General features: G+C 36.2%; 1 long non-coding RNA gene across 1 annotated transcript; it reads right to left on the bottom strand.

Moving 5' to 3' along the window:
* Window positions 1-1,405: 1,405 nt before the first annotated feature.
* LOC113335168 lies at window positions 1,406-4,111 on the bottom strand. Its single transcript, XR_003353206.1, has 6 exons — window positions 3,816-4,111; window positions 3,471-3,594; window positions 3,201-3,360; window positions 2,430-2,800; window positions 2,162-2,268; window positions 1,406-1,735 (listed from the first exon to the last, which is right to left on the bottom strand). It is a non-coding gene; the product is annotated as an uncharacterized LOC113335168 (long non-coding RNA).
* Between the last annotated feature and the right edge of the window lie 16,103 nt (window positions 4,112-20,214).

A 20,214-nucleotide genomic window follows, 5' to 3' on the forward strand; every position in this document is an offset into this window, starting at 1 on the left:
ACATTTGATGATCACGAATATATATGAGCTTAGTTAGAGTTGCTCATATAGAGTTCCTAGTATTCTAGTATTGAAGTAAGGCTTAAACTCTCTGAAACTGTTTTTATTATTGTTTTTGCTCAAGTATTACAAGTGATACTGACTGCCTAATTATAGGCTATATTTGCCGACCAAACAATTCTCTAGTTTTCTCTAGAGTCCGCTTTATACATCGCACTTATCCATTTCTTTTTGTACACATAACTCTCTGGACTTAGATCACTCTTTTTGACTCTAGACTATTCTGACTCAAGACTCAACTTCTTTCACATTTATCCAAACTAATCTAGATTGTCCTAAACTCATTGGACTTCATTTGGACATTGCAAATTAGCATATTCCGACAAATATATGTGACATCTGCATTTTAAACAAGAACAAAAATAATAAGGATGCGACTTGGAGTGAAGAATTTAGTAATATCAATGTTAGACCAATGACATTGACAAAGAGTGGTTGGCTTCTATGCTACGATCATCATGAAGAAAATTTCTATCGTTACGCTCCAAAATCTTCAGCTCCCAAAATGCTTGTGAATTTTGGTGAGAATTTTAAATTTGGAGTATGTCACAAGAACACCTTAGTGTCATTGAAAGCATTAGGAGAAGAAGTTATAAAACAGATGGATACAGGTGAAAGATCAAGATATAGTTAATCTAACAGAAGGAAGAAAGAGATCACGAGAAAGAAACGACCAATCTCAAATGCACCAACACAAGTCAGTCTTTTTTCTTCAAAAATGTTTAATTTTGGACTACAGTCTCTAGACCTCTCTGAGAACAACATAATTAACATGTTATTTATTTCCTTTCCAATCTACGTTTTCTATATATAATTTGGTTATAATAATTTTGACAAGATCTTGTCTTTTTGTTTTGTTTAGGTTTATTTTTTGATGGTAGATATCACTAGTCCAAAAGGGGCTATAAATGACGAATGCAGTCTGTTATAAAACATGATTTTTCACGGTTTTCATCTATCATTCGAATCGTTATTTATTTGGTGTGATTCTTTATAAATGACAAATAAAGAACGTTATTAAGTATGACGAGTAAAATATTTGATTTTAAGTCACGACCAAAATATATTATTTAGTACCACGATTATCTTATGTTAAATACAATCACGGACGATGTCTGTCATAAAGGAGGTGTTTTCGTAAAAACAAATATACTAATTTAAAACAGGAATGTTCCGTCATTTTCAGGCTATTGATTCAGATTTGGTATTTAAATTTTGTTAATATGAAATTCATTCAGATTTAGGTTTAGTGTTTCTGAAACAAAATGTTGAACAAATTCTGAAAATGTAACAGAATCTTAAATAAAACGGCTGAGATAACTTTATTTAAATTACCCAAAAAGAAGAAAGAATATCTGAATACATATTAAACTCTAAAAGCGAATTCAATCTACATTCACATAATCATTAAAATTAAATTCAATCTACTGTCACTCTAAGAAATTACATAAGCTTTGGGACACTATGTCACCTCTTGAAACATCTCCAAGTACTCCATTTTTATCGCATAACATCACACTTGCATCCATAATTTCATCAATCATGAAGTGATAATAGTCATCATTCAGTGGTTTTGATTTATCAACATATGCACATTCAACCGCTTCTTTCCTGAAGTTCCTCAAAAAAAAAAGCTAAGGAAAAATGACGAAGGTATTGTTGATATCCTAATGTCCTGTATAACAAGATACAAGTTAGTTGAAATTTCAATGCATGGAAGGAAATCAACGGCCACATATTCAAATACTAGTTGAAATTTCAATGCATGGAAGGAAAGCAACGGCCACATATTCAAGTACAAAGAAGAACTATTGATCTCGACTGCGGGAAAACAATATAATCTAATAACAGAGACAGTGACACACCATTAAGCTAAAACCACAAATACTTGCAACCACAAAACAACCCACATGTGAAATCTTCAGACTCAATAAAACAACCACAATTACATGCGACTTACACAACATATATAGTGATTTGCAGATTCTTCAATAAATCAATCACTACTTTAATTACTACACTGCTAAATAGTATATTCAAAAGACCAGATCACATAATGGAGAAAGAATATACAGTAAATGAATGCAATATATAACAATACCTGGAGCTGTTTAGCCACATCTCTAAATGAGGATCCAGACACTTCAATCCAAGTCGGCATAAATACAAGATACAAAATTGGATGGAAAGGATTGGAAGCAACCATATCTGCAAATGCACAACGAAGCTTGAACTGTATTACTTGTACAACAACTGTATAGAAAACAGTACAAGATTAACGAAAGTTTTAGGCATCAAGTGGTATGTTATTTGTTAGATAGTAGGAATCAAGTATCTGAATCAAACTTTACTGGAAAATTCTATCTAACCTGGGAGATAAGGTAAAGGTTGTATACAAGAGCAAACTGCAGAATGATGGGCATGTTAGAGGTGTAGAACAACTTAATAAGATGTGAACCCTGTTGTCCACGAGCATTCTTTGCTAACTGGTAGGACAATGTCGGACCCTTGGAATTTGGGAAGATCAAGATTGTTGTTCACAAATTTGTCACGTTTGGGAGGTTCTGTCGGTAGAATGCTTTATCCGACCTTGTCTGTCCAAGTTATCAGCAGATGGAACAAAGCACTGACATCACCTTCAAAATCAGCATATTCTCTTTATCTATCCCAGGAAATCTGGTTATCCAGTCTTGAACTCCTCTCGTTCTCACGCAAGAAGTTGAGCCAATACTCTGAGAAACTAACAAAAGAATAGCAAAATAACCAACCATGAATTAGTAAAAGTCTTCGCAGGTCAGCATAAAATATGTAATTATCTTGAACCAATAACAAATAGCCTAATTTTCCAGCAACGTCATAAAATAACTGAATTTCATGTCCAATACAAAATGCAAGTTTGTAATGCACAAATGATTTTCAGGTACAAATCAACTGTTTATACTGGAACTCATTTTCAGGTACATTCCAATTACTGTCATTTATAAAGTTAAACATCGAAGGGGAAACAGTTTGCAAAGCTTATAAAGGAACTCAAAAGGTTTAAACGGCAACCAAATGTAAGTAATATACTGGATGACCTTTTTGAACCTCTATCTAAATCATAACAACCTCACTTATATTAAGGATCGAAGAAAACTCACCTTTGAGGTTGTTCATGCACAATCTGAGCTGCAGATTAAGCAGCAATTCCTTGTTTCGGCCTCAATATAATTCCAGCATCTTGCTTTGGCTTCAATATAATTCCAGTATCTTGAACTTTAGGATCAGTTACAATCTCACATTCAAGCAGAAGAGAAACGACTGCACATTTCAAAACAATCAAACACATGAAGAACTCAAATCATTTACTATCACAGTAACTAATCTCCCAGACTCCCACAAAAAGTGTTATATAAAGGAAATGATCTTACTTTTCTTGTGCCTTTGGAATGATTTGTATGTTGTTATCCTGAACAAGGATGAGGCCAAGATTTTGGGATTCTCCCAAATTGATATCAGATGACATATACGATGGAAGCATTGCCAGTTGTGAATCTGAAAATCATCAATATAAAATTGATTAACTTTCTAGATACAACCACAAGTAGAAATTGAAACACGATATTCTAAATCTTCTCAGATTCAAGACTACAGCAAAACAATCATTACAGACACAAAAAAAAATCCTAACAAATAGAAAAGCTAGATTCAATGATAATACTTCTATGTTAACTGTTTAAAAGGGAACTCAAACAGAATTTATAAATCGATTTTACCTGGGTAAGACCTTCCACAATACTGAAATCACAAAGAACACAAAGAAATCAAAATCCATAACAAATTCCAGATTCAAAAAATAATCCCCAATTTCACTTAAAACCCTAAAATCTTTACAACAATCTTCCCAAATCGGATTTTTTTTGTGAAAACCCTAGAATCTTACAAGAACATTAAATCTAATCGAACAAGATAAAACGAAGAAGAACCATACGTGAAGTAATGGGTTTGTTCAATGAGAAAATAATTGTTGATGTTTTCTTTGTTGGAGATCTTGGGTTTTGTAGAGAAGATGAAAAAGATGGGGGGTGGGGGTAGTTTTTCTGAATTTTTCAGACGCAGGATAAGGACTATGGAGGAGAAAGAGGCACCGGGCACGGAAAAAAGCTAGGGTTAGAAGTTGGACGCAAAGAAATGGCAGCTAAAGACTGGGCTATAGGTCCGATACCGAACTAGATGAATGGCTCGCGGCCCATTAGTCGCAGGGTTAACCATTTTCAAATTTATAGTAACCTGGCATTACATGTGGCTAGCCACTTTTGGTTATGTAATAGAAGATTAGTGGTGGGCGTACAAATACTAAAAATATTTGTCGGATTTATTCCGTGATATAATAGTTTATGTTTAAATCACACACCTAGTAAATTACCACGTTTGAGAATGACGGTTTTTTTGCGTTAAATGATGAGCCCAACGATTTTCTGGTTATATGACGGAATTTGTTTGTCAAATTTTATTAACGTGATTAACCTGTCATTTAAAAACGTGATTAATAGCCTTTTCTGGACTAGTGTATCCTTGGATCATTTTTCGTCACATAGAATTTTGGGTCGGTCTTAAGTCCTTGACTTAACAACCATGCCTAGAAAGCATTCCTCGACTCGACATGTCGTGAAGATAATATGCCTTTTGTTAGAATATGGGCATCCAATTCAAAACCAATTGGAAATGAGTGGAGATGCCCCAAGGATTATAAACCGCAGGATCTTAGATTGCTCAGACAATGTGAGACTAATAATCTCAACACGCCCCCTCACGTGTAGCTCCGTTGGGTTTAACACGTGGACAATTAAATCGGGTGACGCGGAGTAAAGGCGCGGTCAAACGACTCGTCGCAAATAGCCTGCTCTGATACCATGTTAGAATATGGGCATCAAACTCAAAACCAATTGGCAATGAGTGGAGAGGCCCTAAAGGATTATAAGCTGCAGGATCTTAGATTTTCCAACAATGTGGAACTAATAATCTTAACACGCCCCCTCACGTGTAGCCTCGTTGGGTCTAACACGTGGACAATTAAATCGGGTGACACGGAGTAAAGGCGCGGTCAAATGACTCGTCGCAAATAGCCTCATCCAACTCACAACCAATTGGCAATGAGTGGAGAGGCCCTAAGGGATTATAAGCCGCAGGATCTTAGATTGTCCAACAATGTGGGATTAATAATCTCAACACGCCCCCTCACGTGTAGCCTCGTTGGGTCTAACACGTGGAAAATTAAATCGGGTAACGCGGAGTAAAGGCGCGGTCAAATGACTCGTCGCAAATAGCCTGCTCTGATACCATGTTAGAATATGGGCATCCAACTCAAAACCAATTGGCAATGAGTGGAGAGGCCCGAAGGATTATAAACTGCAGGATCTTAGATTGCCCAATGAATGTGTGACTAATAATCTCAACACGCCCCCTCACGTGTAGCCTCGTTGGGTCTAACACATGGACAATTAAATCGGGTGACGCGGAGTAAAGACGCGGTCAAATGACTTGTAATACCCTGTATTTTTATTCACCTTTTTTGGTCGGATTTTACCCTATAACTAATTACATTGTTAATTTGGGTTGTTGTAGAGTCACTTATATTTTTTTCCTTAGCATAAGTTATGACACTTAAATATTTATAAATTCTTAGAAAATCATTTCCCCATCATTTAGTTAAGATGTATGATGGAAGTAGTCAACTAACTATATTTTGACAAGTAAATAAATTGGAGGAAAATCAAAGGACATTTCAATTAAAATAAATAAATAAAATAAATAGAATGTGTTATTATTAGTATTATCATAGTATTATTATTGTCATTAGTGTGTGTTAAAATGAAATAGAGTAAAAGAAAGGGAAGAGTTATAAAAAATGAGAAGGAGTTTGGGAACCAAAGGTTAGAAAGAATGAGAAGGAGATGGAGCTTCAGTTTGGTTTAGAAAATGAAGCTATGGAGAACCAATAGTAGGTTGTAGCTAAAAAGGTAGAATGATAGATCCCCTTTCTCTTTATACTTTTGTTATACTTGATTTTGATTTCGTTAATTTTGTATAGTTAAGATTCTGAAATTTATTTGAATAAACATATATCTCTTATTGATGATCAGGCTTCTACAACTGATTTATAACATGATTAGGTATCTCTTGTTAAAATTTGAGAATTTTCCTACGCAAATTCACCGTTGAATGTTTGTTTTAGTTTGTGTGATAATTCTGAATTTTCTGGACAGTTTCGTTTTAACATGTTTTTGATTGATTTGGGTAACCTTAATGATGCCAAAATGAATTGTGTTCTAAACAACTATTGTAGATATGTATAATATCTTTCATTGTGCTTTGAATTTTATCAATTCCAGGTTATTATGAATTTTTCATGAATTGTTTGGTAATAACATGTAATTTGCCCAGTTGTTATGTTGACCTTGTACAAATCACATTTTTTGTTTAAACCGTTAGTTTTATGCGAAATTTGGATATACAATAGATAAATATGTCAGAAATGTTCACCTAAAATTTGAAGACGACCGGACCAAGTTATCATTATGAAACTGTAAAATAAAATTCTGCAGATAGTGTGTTTGCTTAAAGGGTTAAAAGAATTACATCGTTAGTTGGGTTGTGAAGTTATGAATTGTTGATGAAGTGGTTTAGAATATAAAAATGTATTTTGTATGATTAAATGATTTGATACGTTTGGATGGCGGTGCCCGTACCGAGGATATACAGATAGGTGGGGCACAACCCAAGGATACTCGTGCAACGGTAGTGTGAATTTATAAATGAATGGATATAGTTGTTTGAATGGCGGTGCCCGTACCGAGGATACACGGATAGGTGGGGCACGACCCAAGGATACTCGTGCAAGTGAGGTTTGCGTCCCGTGCCGAGGATACACGGATAGGAGGGGCACGAACCGAGGATACTCGTGCATTTAAGAGGATTTGATAGATTGTGAGTTTAGTTGATGAACATATATATTTTTAAATCCTTGAAGTTTCACCATATACTCTTGTTGTGTGTATTCTCTTTGATTGGTTGACACGTTTGTTTATATTTTGAGAAAGAGAATGCATTCTATTGAGCTGTCATCTAACCCCAATTGACATTCTTTGCAGATTTATGGAAGTTGGAAGTGGAAGTTAGAAATGAGTATTTTAATGATTGCATTGTTTTCTTGTATTGTTTGAAGCGTAAATTGAATTAAAAAAAATGTTTAGTTGAAAATGTTTTGAACGATGTTGAATGTATTTCATATGCTTCAGTTAATGTATAAAAGTTTCAATCATGTTTGGTATAAAAGTAAATTAGCAAGAATAAATATATACGTAAGTCTCGTTCCGACCCATAACGCTTCGAGTTCGGATCTCCATACGGGTTTGATCCTGATCCGGAACTCGGGGTGTTACATGACTCGTCGCAAATAGTCTGCTCTGATACCATGTTAGAATATGGGCATCCATTTCAAAACCAATCAACAATAAGTGGAGAGGCCCTACAGGATTATAAGCCGCAGGATCTTAGATTGTCCAACAATGTGGGACTAATAATCTCAACACCTCGGAAGAAAGACGTCATACTTTAGTCTGCTAGTATGGCACTAAATTTTTCCTCGCATGAGGTACTATATATTAGACATAAACCCCTTGAGTTCCATTTCTGGATTATGGAGGTTCATGTTCTTGTCACCTATTTTAGTCTTGGAAAATAAAATCTTTTCCTCTCCTTCTTTGTGCTATCAGGTTCAGGTTAGTCCGGATGGTATTTTTTTCAGAAGGTTTAATCCTTGCGTTAAAAGCTGCAACTTTGAGGGCCCATATCTATTGAAAATAAGAACGATTTTTTGGGGACCATGGTTTTTTTTTGGGGACCATGGTTTTATTTTGGGTAAAGGCATTGAAAGTAATTCTAGGTCACCCCATATCTAGTTATTTATTTAATACATAATCTGCCCTCTTAATTAATTTTAGATTATGATTAGTGAATGATTTAGTTAAAAACAATTAGTGAGATTAAATTAAAAGATGGGTTTATTATTAGTTGAGTAGATTATTGAGAGAGTAGAGTTAGAGAAGATGAAGGAGAAAAACATGGAAAATAATTTTTTTTTCCAATTCACTAAGTTTGAGTATTCAAATGATGAAAATTCATCTGATTCTTCATCTCCATCCTCTCGTAGAATATTTGTTAATCTTCAAAATGATCCGGATTTGAACTGGATTTTCAACAGTTCGGTTACTTTATTTGAAGAACAAGTAACCGAACTCATCTGAAGCTGTAGTTCAGTTGCCCCGTGAGATGAACAAGTAACCGAACTCATCTGAAAGTGTAGTTCGGTTACTTGTTCCAAACACGCAGGTTACCGAACTCTCTAATAATTTCTAGGAGTTACAGCGTTATGTTCGGTTGGTTCTCAACTAACCGAACTTTGGTGTACAAAGTTCGGTTGGTTTGCAAACTGCATGCACTTTTGATCTAACCGAACTTTACGTAATATAAGAGTATATAAGTTTGCAAAGTTCGGTTCTTTCGCAAACTTGAACCTAACAGCTAACCAACCAAACTCTGAGTTCGGTTTCTGCGATAAAATTGTGAAGTTACCGAACTTAACAAACAAAAAAAATGTGAAGTTCCAGCGTCTATTGGCTAAGTTCGGTTACTTTGTAGTTTTAAAATTTTTTGCGAACAAACCGAACTCTATTGGCTAAGTTCGGTTATTTTGGAACTCAACATAGTGGCCACAACAACACAATTCGGTTAGACTGAATTTGTTTTTTTTCGGTTCTAAGGGTGGAGTTCGGTTACTTTGTAATTTATAAGTTTTTGCGAAACAACCGAACAGAGAGTTCGGTGACTTATTTTTAAATCCAATAGAACCGAACTATTCTTCGTGTTCTTCATTTTCAAGAAGTTCGGTTAGTAAACTAGGGTTTTTTGGAAAATCGACCTAACCGAACATGGCTCTGTAACTCCTACTAAAACCCTATTTTGATGATTTCTATTCGATTTAAGCAATCAAAATCAAATTAAAGCGAAGGGTTTGTTGGAAAATACCTCCGGAGTGGTCCCTTGGCAGAATCAGGTTGCGGCTGGCATCTTTTATACTCGATAAAATTATTATGTAACCGAACTTAATTGTGATTGCATTGATGTTTTTACATTTCTTAAGTAGGCGGTGGTGGTGGTGGTGGGAGGAGGTGGTGGTGGTGGTAATCAGCGGTAGTGGGCGGTGGTGGTGGTGGTGGTGGTAATCAGTGGTTGGTGGTGGTGATAATCGGAGGTGGTGGTGGTGGTGGTAATCGGCGGTGGTTGGCGGTGGTGGTGGGAGGAGGTGGTGGTTATATATATATAGGTGGTTATTAGGTTGGTTTTAAATTAAATTAGGTTAAGGATAGGTTAGTCATTCCAACGTTTTAGGACACCCGTTATCACTATAGGGAAGGTGGCCTAATAAAACCATGGTCCCCTCAAAAAAAAATCATAGTCTCTAAAAAATCATTCGAAAATAATAAGTTGCCACCTTTAAGATTCTGATGAATAATATTAAGCCCAGAGTCCTCGTGCTGATAGACAAGTGAAGTCCTTCAGCAATACAACCTATAATCGCTACCGCCTTCCCCAATCTAAATGCGTGCATTTGAGAGTATCTATATATGTGCACATTCAACAAGCTGTATTGGAGCATTATATGTTGACAAATTTTTTGTATTGTGCCTGATAACGAAAACAGAACTGAGAGAAGACGAACGGAATAAGAATAATAGTGTCCCTCCTCTTTGCTAAATTGTCAACAGTACGTAAAACATACCACTCAATAGGCATGCTCAAAACTGAGTATAGCATAAATGGCACAAGCTGCTAACCACTGAGCCTGATGCACCAATACAGACTCTTGGTAATACAAGCTTGAATTGCACTACAGGATCAATCTAAATGAACCCTGGCATGCTTAAAAACCAGATTGTACGGCCCATTCAATGGTGGGTTCATATGTATTAGGAAAGTTATATATGGGCTCGAGACTGTTGGGTTGAGACCCATCTTCACAGTCTCGAGATTGAGACCCATCTTCACAGTCTCCAGATTGAGACCCATCTTCAAAGTCCAATGCTTAAACTGTTATGGACAGTCCATTGTAAGGTCGAACTCTAGGGTCTAAAACTAGGGTTGTGTATATTGTATAAGAGGCAGATTGAATGAATGAAAGACGTACGAACTATTTTGATATATGTGTTTTACAAAATCTAACATGGTATCAGAGCCCATATATAACTTTCCTAATATGGTATCAGAGCCAGAGTTGATTAACACGAATAAGAAAACCCTAGAACAGTAAACATGGCGGATGATGCAGAATCATCTAAAAGAGGAAAAGAGGTAGAAAACAATATGCAAAAGAAGAAACCAGAATATCATTTGGGATCAAGTGATGGACCAGGGATTATCATCACACCTATTGTATTAAAGGGAGCAAACTATGATGAATGGGCTAGAGCAGTGAGAAGATCATTGGTAGCCAAACGGAAATTTGGTTTTGTTGATGGAACCGTCAAAGAACCAACAGAACCTGAGGAGTTAGAGGAGTGGATTGCAGTGCATTCAATGCTGGTTTCTTGGATCAGCAATACATTGGAGACAAATATTAGATCAACGTTGGGGGATTATGATGATTCGAGCATGTTATGGACGCACTTGAAGAGGAGATTTTGTGTTGTAAGTGGAACTCGGATCTGCCAGTTGAAAGCTGCCTTAAGCGAATGCAAACAGAAGAAGACTGAGGAGGTTGCAGTGTACTATGGGAGATTGAACAAGATATGGGATGAGATGGTGACGTACATGAAGATACCAAAGTGTAGATGTGGCCTGTGCACGTGTAACATTGCAACACAGGTTAGTACGTTGAGAGAAGAAGATTTCTTACACTATTTTTTGATTGGATTGGATACCATGTATAGCTCCTTGCGTGAACAATTACTGGAAAGAGAACCACTGCCATCTATAGATGTGGCTTATCAAGCTGTGGTTAATTCAGAACGTCTAAAATTGGGGGAAGGAGTTGTGACGTCTCAGACACAGGACAATGTTATGGCGTTCAAAGTTCAGTCAGACCAGCGTCCATACAATAATATGTATGATCCTAACAAATTTTGCAAGCATTGTAGCCGAGAAGGTCACTCACAGGAAGGGTGTTTTCAGCTGATTGGATACCCGGAATGGTGGGGTGACAGACAAAGAGGTGGAAGAGGATATGGTCGAGGAGGCCGAACTGGTGGTAGAGCTGGTGGTAGAGGACGTGCTGGTGCCGGTTTTGTGAACAGCAGAGGAGGTAGAGGACAAGACAATATACGTGCGCATAATTTGAACATCTCGGCAGCAACAGCATCATCTCATCCTGCCACTGGATCTTCAGGAGATGCATCAGGACTGACAGGCGTGACTGCAAGTCAAGTTCAGCAGGTTCTTGAATATTTAAATTCAAGAAAAATCAGTTCCCAGCTCCAAGGTAAGACAAATCAAACATCCTGGATTATAGACACAGGAGCTACAAATCATGTCACGTGTAAAAGAGATGATATGATAAATGTGAAAGATATTAGAGCATGTTCGGTGGGACTGCCGACGGAAAATATGCTCACTCTGAGAAAATAGGAACAGTTATTCTTCCTGGTGGTTTGAGATTGGACAATGTGCTTTATGTGCCACAGATAACTTGTAACTTGATTTCTGTTACACAACTCATTGATGAGGTAGTATGTAATGTTCAATGTACTAACAATTTATGTCTTATACAGGACCGGTTGACGAGGAAGGTGATTGGAGTGGGTGAGCGACGAGGTGGACTATATATGTTCTGTGGTGTGCCTCCAGTTAAAGTGCTTACGGTGAATGAGGATACGTATGAGCTGTGGCATCAGCGATTGGGACATCCATCAGAGAAAGTGTTACAACGGTTACCAGGTCTGGGTAGATTATTGAAGAAAAATAATGATGCGTGTGATATTTGTCCACGTGCAAAACATCGTAGAAGTAGTTTTGCTAGTAGTTTGAGCAAATCCAGTTGTAGTTTTGATTTGGTTCATATAGATTTGTGGGGTCCTTATAAGACGTGCTCGTTCTGGAGCACAATATTTTGACAATAGTAGATGATTTTTCAAGAGGTGTGTGGATTTATTTAATTCAAAGCAAAACTGAGGTTGCAACGATATTTCTTAACTTTATTGCGCTTGTGAAACGTCAATTTGGTAAAGAAATCAAAATTGTTAGAAGTGATAATGGAACTGAATTTAATGCATTGCGTGGCTATTTTAAAACTAATGGAATAGTTTTTGAGACATCCTGTGTAGGAACACCTCAACAAAATGGAAGAGTTGAGAGAAAACATCAGCACATAATGAATGTGGCAAGAGCTTTGAGGTTTCAAGCAAATTTACCGATCAGATTTTGGGGAGAATGTGCTTTGACAGCAGCGTATTTGATTAATCGAACGCCTACACCGGTTCTAAATAACAAAACTCCATATGAAGTTCTATTTGGGAAACCGGCACCATATAGTCAGTTGAAAGTATTTGGTTGCTTGTGTTATGCACATGATCAAAGTAGTAAAGGGGATAAGTTTGCAAGTCGAGGAAGAAGGTGCGTCTTTCTGGGTTATCCTTTTGGGAAGAAGGCATGGCAAGTATATGACTTAGACAAAAGACAATTTTTAGTTTCAAGGGATGTAGAGTTTCATGAACATCAGTTTCCTTACATATCTAGGGTACCTGATCAGTCAACTGAGATAGTTCAGGCTAATAATGACGTGTGTTGGAGTGATGATGAAGAAATAGTGCAGCAAGAGAACCCAGAAGATATTACTGAGAACCCAACTTACATTACTGAGACCCGGAAGACAGTACTGCGAACCCAGAATATGTTACTGGGAACCAGGAAGGTATTACTGCGAACCCAGAAAACATTACTGGAACCCGGAAGACATTACTGAGAACCTGGACGATGATACTGAGAACCCAGAATATATTACTGAGAACCCTGTGGTCTCGAAGGAAGTGACGGAAGCTAGTATGGGTAAAGGAAGGAGACAGAAGATTCCGTCTAGTCGGCTCAAAGGTTTTGTAACGCACACTGTACGACAAAATAGTCCATCCATGCTCACTCTCCACAATCATCATCCTCAGGTACGCCGTATCCTTTGACGTATTATGTTAGTTGTGATAAATTCTCTACAGTTCATAAAAAGTTTCTTGCAGCAATTACTGCTGGGTCTGCGCCTAAAAATTTCAAAGAAGCCATGAAGCATCCAGGATGGCGTAAGGCAATGGCAGAAGAAATACGAGCTTTGGAAGAACAAGGAACATGGGAATTAGAAGAATTACCGCCGGGAAAGAAAGCTCTTGGTAGTAAATGGATTTACACAGAGAAGTATGATGAGAATGGACAGTTGGTGCGGCTCAAAGCTAGACTGGTGATCTTTGGGAATCATCAAGTAGAAGGGTTGGATTACAATGAGACATTTGCACCAGTGGCGAAAATGACGACAGTGCGAACTTTCCTAGCTGTGGCAGCAATTAAGAATTGGGAAGTGCATCAGATGGATGTACATAATGCATTTCTTCATGGAGACTTGGAAGAAGAAGTGTATATGAAAATACCACCTGGATTTTCTCAAGGTAAGTCTAATATGGTGTGTAGGATGAAAAAATCTTTATATGGTTTAAAGCAGGCTCCTCGATGTTGGTTTGCAAAATTGTCTGCAGCTTTGAAGAATTATGGGTTTCGGCAATCATATTCCGATTATTCTCTTTTTACCATGACTAAGGGAAAAACCCAACTTAATGTTTTGGTTATGTGGATGATTTGATTGTTGCGGGTAATGATTTAGTTGCGCTTGATCAATTCAAACTTTACTTGGGACAATGTTTCAAGATGAAAGATTTGGGAAAGTTGAAGTATTTTCTGGGTTTGGAGGTGGCACGAGTGCACAAGGTTTTTATATGTGTCAACGCAAATATGCGTTGGATATCATCATGGAAGCAGGTTTATTAGGTGCAAAACCTGCAGAATTTCCAATGGAAACTAATCATCGTCTTTCTTTGGACAAAGGAGATTTGTTCACGGATGTGGAAAAATATCGAAGACTGATTGGGCGTTTAATCTATTTGTCCGTGACTAGGCCAGACCTAGCATATTCTGTTCATATTTTGTCTCAATTCATGCAACTGCCGAGAATAGCACATTGGGAAGCGGCTCTTCGTGTGGTTCGATATTTGAAGAAGAATCCTGGGCAGGGAATTCTGTTGCGTTCTGATAGTGGTCTTGATTTGAAAGGATGGTGTGACTCAGATTGGGCTGGTTGTCCCTTAACTAGACGCTCGTTGACGGGTTGGTTTGTTCTTCTTGGGTATTCTCCAATATCCTGGAAAACTAAGAAGCAACATACTGTTTCTCGTTCGTCAGCTGAAGCGGAATATAGATCTATGGCGGCGGCGACGTGTGAATTAAAATGGCTGAAAAAATTACTGGGTGATTTGGGAGTTCATCATCCACATGGAATGCGACTTCTCTGTGATAGTCAATCGGCTTTGTATATTGCTCAGAATCCAGTTTTTCATGAACGAACAAAGCATATTGAAGTTGATTGTCATCTGGTTAGAGATGCTATCATGCTGAAGCTTATTACGCCTTCTTACACTCCTACAACAGTGCAATTGGCGGATATTTTTACTAAATCTTTAGGGAAAGCTCAGTTTCAGTTTCTTATTTCCAAGATGGGCATGTGTGATCTTCATGCTCCGTCTTGAGGGAGGGTATTAGGAAAGTTATATATGGGCTCGAGACTGTTGGGTTGAGACCCATCTTCACAGTCTCGAGATTGAGACCCATCTTCACAGTCTCCAGATTGAGACCCATCTTCAAAGTCCAATGCTTAAACTGTTATGGACAGTCCATTGTAAGGTCGAACTCTAGGGTCTAAAACTAGGGTTGTGTATCTTGTATAAGAGGCAGATTGAATGAATGAAAGACGTACGAACTATTTTGATATATGTGTTTTACAAAATCTAACAATATGAGATGAAGATGGTGGTGGAGTCTCATTGGGTAGACATAAAGGAGACTATTCAAAAGAATGATTTTTTAGGGACCATGATTTTTTTGAGGGGACCATGATTTTATTAGGCCACCTTCCCTATAGTGATAAGGGGTGTCCTAAAACGTTGAAATGACTAACCTACTCTTAACCTAATTTAATTTAAAACCAATCTAATAACCACCTATATATATAACCACCACCTCCTCCCACCACCGCCGATTACCACCACTACCACCTCCGATTATCACCACCACCAACCACCGATTACCACCACCACCTCCTCCCACCACCACCGCCGCCTATTTAAGAAATGTAAGAACATCAATGCAATCACAATTAAGTTCTGTTACATGATAATTTTATCGAGTATAAAAGACGCCATCCGCAGCCTGATTCTGCCATGGGACCACTCCGGAGGTATTTTCCAACAAACCCTTCACTTTAATTTGATTTTGATTGCTTCAATCGAATAGAAATCATCAAAATAGGGTTTTAGTAGGAGTTACAGAGTCATGTTCGGTTAGGCCGATTTTCCAAAAAACCCTAGTTTACTAACCGAACTTCTTGAAAATGAAGAACACGAGGAACAGTTCGGTTCTATTGGATTTAAAACTAAGTCACCGAACTCTCTGTTCGGTTGTTTCGCAAAAAAATTTAAAACTACAAAGTAACCGAACTCCACCCTTAGAACCGAAAAAAAAAACAAATCCAGTCTAACCGAACTGTGTTGTTGTAACCACTATGTTGAGTTCCAAAATAACCCAACTTAGCCAATAGAGTTCGGTTTTTTCGCAAAATTTTTTAAAACTACAAAGTAACCGAACTTAGCCAATAGATGCTGGAACTTCACATTTTTGTTTGTTTGTTAAGTTCGGTAACTTCACAATTTAATCGCAGAAACCGAACTCAAAGTTCGGTTGGTTAGCTGTTAGGTACAAGTTTGCGAAAGAACCGAACTTTGTAAACTTATATACTCTTATATTACGTAAAGTTCGGTTAGATCAAAAGTGCATGCAATTTGCGAACCAACCGAACTTTGTACACCAAAGTTCGGTTAGTTAAGAACCAACCGAACATAACGCTGTAACTCCTAGAAATTCTATTATTAGAGAGTTCGGTAACCTGCGTGTTTGGAACAAGTAACCGAACTACACTTTCAGATGAGTTCGATTACTTGTTCATCTCACGGGGCAACGGAACTACAGCTTCAGATGAGTTCCGTTACTTGTTTTTCATATAAAGTAACCGAACTACAGCTTCAGATGAGTTCGGTTACTTGTTCTTCATATAAAGTAACCGAACTGTTCAAAATCCAGTTCAAATCCGGATCATTTTGAAGATTAACAAATATTCTAGGAGAGGATGGAGATAAAGAATCAGATGAGTTTTCATCATTTGAATACTCAAACTTAGTGAATTGGAAAAATAATCTATTTTCCATGTTTTTCTCCTTCATCTTCTCTAACTCTACTCTCTCAATAATTCTACTCAACTAATAATAAACCCATCTTTTAATTTAATCTCACTAATTGTTTTTAACTAAATCATTCACTAATCATCACCCAAAATTAATCAGGAAGGTAATTTAGGTATTAATATAAATATCTAGATAAGGGGTGACCTAGATTTACTTCTAACGTCTTTACCCAAAATAAAACTATGGTCCCCCAAAAAAATCATGGTCCCCAAAAAACCGTTCATTCAAAAAAAGCAGCCCATACAAATAACTTTGGCACCTATTCTCCCCCTAAACCGTTTATTTTATTTTTTTTATAAAAGGAAAATATATTAAAGATAAGCAAGAAATATTACGCTGGTTAGATTACAAACATTTTAGAACATCATCCATTTCCCACGGAGACATTGAGTGCAATTTCTAACTGATAACTCGGGGGTGCATTGATAGAAAAAAGAGATATTTTGTAAAAGGATCGTATGTTTATTGCTTAACTAGGGTCTGGGTCGTAGACTAACTTTGACCTTCTAAATATTTACGAAAATACCCTTAAAAAAATAATTAAATGACATAGTATCCTAACTAATCCCGTCAGAACACTCCTTCGTTTCCGTCACCACCACAAACCCATCCACACTTAGTAACCACCAACACCACTGCTATCCCTAGTAATTAACATATTTTTTTGTCATCTGATAAACCTTAATTATGATCATAACCATCATAAGAAGCTAAATAGAAGTATCTAAAATCTCTTAATTAATTTTGCAAAACCCTAACAAATATCCCAATATCAAAGCCAGAAAAAGAACATTCAATCACAGAAAGTTAGAAACTATGTCAAGGCTGTTGAGGTTAGATCTGTAATTGTTTAACTTCTTAAGTTTATACCAGTTTATTTCTGGGTGACTTATTGTGTTGTGGATTCACTTATTGATTATGAAATAGGGGTACTGAATCTTTGATTTACATTCCATTCAATTATTAGTGTATTTTATTAATTTCTAGTTTTGTTACTTGATGGAGAAAATGTTACGGAAAAGTGATTGCAAGGTCGAATCATAACAGTAACGATAGAAGATTGGAGAGCTAGTCATGATCGCATTTCCAAAGATGGATTGCCTAATCTCACTTTGTTCTCGTATTTATTTTGGGAACTCAAAAGTTGGGTATTTCAATTTATGTCCCCAATTTCTTTCTTTTCTAAATTTATAATTGTTAGTGGTGTTTGATGAATGCAATTTCATTAAACTGGTTTTGTTGTTTTGGGGATAGTTATCGGTTTTCTTTAAATTGTAATGGGCATTTTGCAATTTGATTTATTCTTGTTACGATGTATTTGATGAATTAAAGCATATGAATATATATACTATAATGAAAGTTGATCGAGACTGATGGATTGCTTATTGAGTTATTGCTGATGTTGTTTCGTTGAATCAGTAATAACTTGATTGAGTTCAGACAGATGGAAGAAGATGAAATAGTTTCAGGTCTTTGACAATTTTTTAACGGTCAATAGAAGTCAACTAATGGTCAGAGTGATTAGTAAAATAAAAAAAGTCAGCTAACAGTTCTTTAACGGTCTTTATCTTTGGTTAGTCTACGAACCTTTTACATCAACTGCATCTTCTTCGACCCAGACCCTAATTAGGTAGCAAAGTTATGACCCTTTTATAAAATATCTCTAGAAAAAATTGTGCATGAATATATAAAATCTTCCCATCGAATCAAATAAAATAAACCTGGCATTTTTAGGGGAGACTCCGAAAGAATTAGGGGCGATTTTTTTATTCCCAACCCATAGCCAAGGTTAAGGGATGTCCAAAAGATAGAAGAATACGTTAATGCCCTTCCGTAATCGGAAGTTATTTTGTGTCCGATTGTTAATATTAAATCGGTAGTCAAGTAACAAAGATACTACCGATTGATATAAATTCGTGCCAAATGCGCAGTTGGGGCTACTATTAATTGGAAGTTAACGATAAATTCATTTACTACCGATTATAGGCTCAATCAAAATTCAAAAAAAAAAAAAAGGATTTTTGTAAAATCTCATTTTGGGGCTACTCTGTATTCGGTGATTATATAAACTATTTTGACTACCGAATATGGTTGAATATTTGCAAAGAGAGTCGTGTACAATCGGAAGTCAGGATTTTACCTCATCTACTACCGATTATTGGCTCAACCAAAATTCAAAAAATAGATGATTTTGGAAAAATCACATTTTGGGGCAACTCTATATTCGGTAGTTATATGAACTACCTTGTCTACCGATTATGGTAGGATATCTGCAAAGAGAGTCACTGTATAATCGGAAGTCAGGATAACTTCATTTACTACCGATTATAGGCTCAACCAAAATTCAAAAAATTGAGGATTTTTGCAAAATCACATTTTGGTGCAACTCTATATTCGGTAGTTATATGAACTATCTTGACTGCCGATTATGGCAGGATTTCGGTAAAGAGATCTACTGTATAATCAGACGTCGGGATAACTTCATTTGCTACCGATTATATGCTCAACCAAAATTCAAAAAATTGAGAATTTTTGCAAAATCTTATTTTGGGGATACTATATATTCGGGAGTTAAACAAACTAAATTCACTACCGATTATGGTAGCATTTTAGCCAAAAGTCTACTTTAATCAGGAGTCAAGATCAAATTTTTTACTATCGACTATAGGATAATCAAAATTCAAAAGATATAGAATTTTATTTTGGGGATACTTCATATTCGGAAGTTATATAAACTAAATTGACTCCCGATTGTGGATTAACTTCCCGATTGTGAAGTTATCTACCGATTGTAAAGGGTAGTTTCGCAATTAAAAAAACGTGAGATAAGGGATGGCTACATTTTACGTTTGGGTGACCTTTTTTGTCTATTTGTGTCGCCCATAATTCTTTCGCGGTCGCCCCTAAAAATGCCAGGAAAATAAAGGGTTAATTGGTATTTGATACTTATATTTTGTCCAAAGTTAGTGTTTGGTCTAACTTTTGTCCAATTTAGGCTTAGTTTTTTATTGCTGCAGCTTTTGTAAAATCACTTTTCTGCTGTGCTGTGCTGTGCTGTGAGAAAAAAGCAGTTCGACGTTTGGTAAAATATTAATTAAAGTTAAAGCTGATTAAAAAAGAAATCAAAGTATGTTTGGTAAAATACCAGATTCAACCATTGTTGTTGTACCAAATGACAAAAACATACATTTCTCTGAAAATAGTTCTATTCAATTTTAGTGGTTTAACAAATAAATTAATTTTTTACTATTTATTAAATATAAATATATATAATATCAAATTTACTAATTGTCATTATCATTATGATTGTTAAAAAAAATATTTTACTTAACCACTTTTAAATATATATATGTAGATATATATATAATTTTCAAACAAAAAGTCAAACTAAAATAAAGTGATTATTTAATATTTGTTTTTATTTTTATTATTGACTAATTAAATGAAATGATATATAAAATAGTTTGAAAATAAAATATAATAATATTTAAAGAATAAAATTTAAGAAAATGAAAAATTGATTATATATAAATTTAAGGGTAACATTTGTCATTTATAAAATAAAGTAGGGATAAAA

Source organism: Papaver somniferum, unplaced genomic scaffold (genome assembly GCF_003573695.1).
Source record: "Papaver somniferum cultivar HN1 unplaced genomic scaffold, ASM357369v1 unplaced-scaffold_139, whole genome shotgun sequence".
NCBI classification, from domain to species: Eukaryota; Viridiplantae; Streptophyta; class Magnoliopsida; order Ranunculales; family Papaveraceae; genus Papaver; species Papaver somniferum.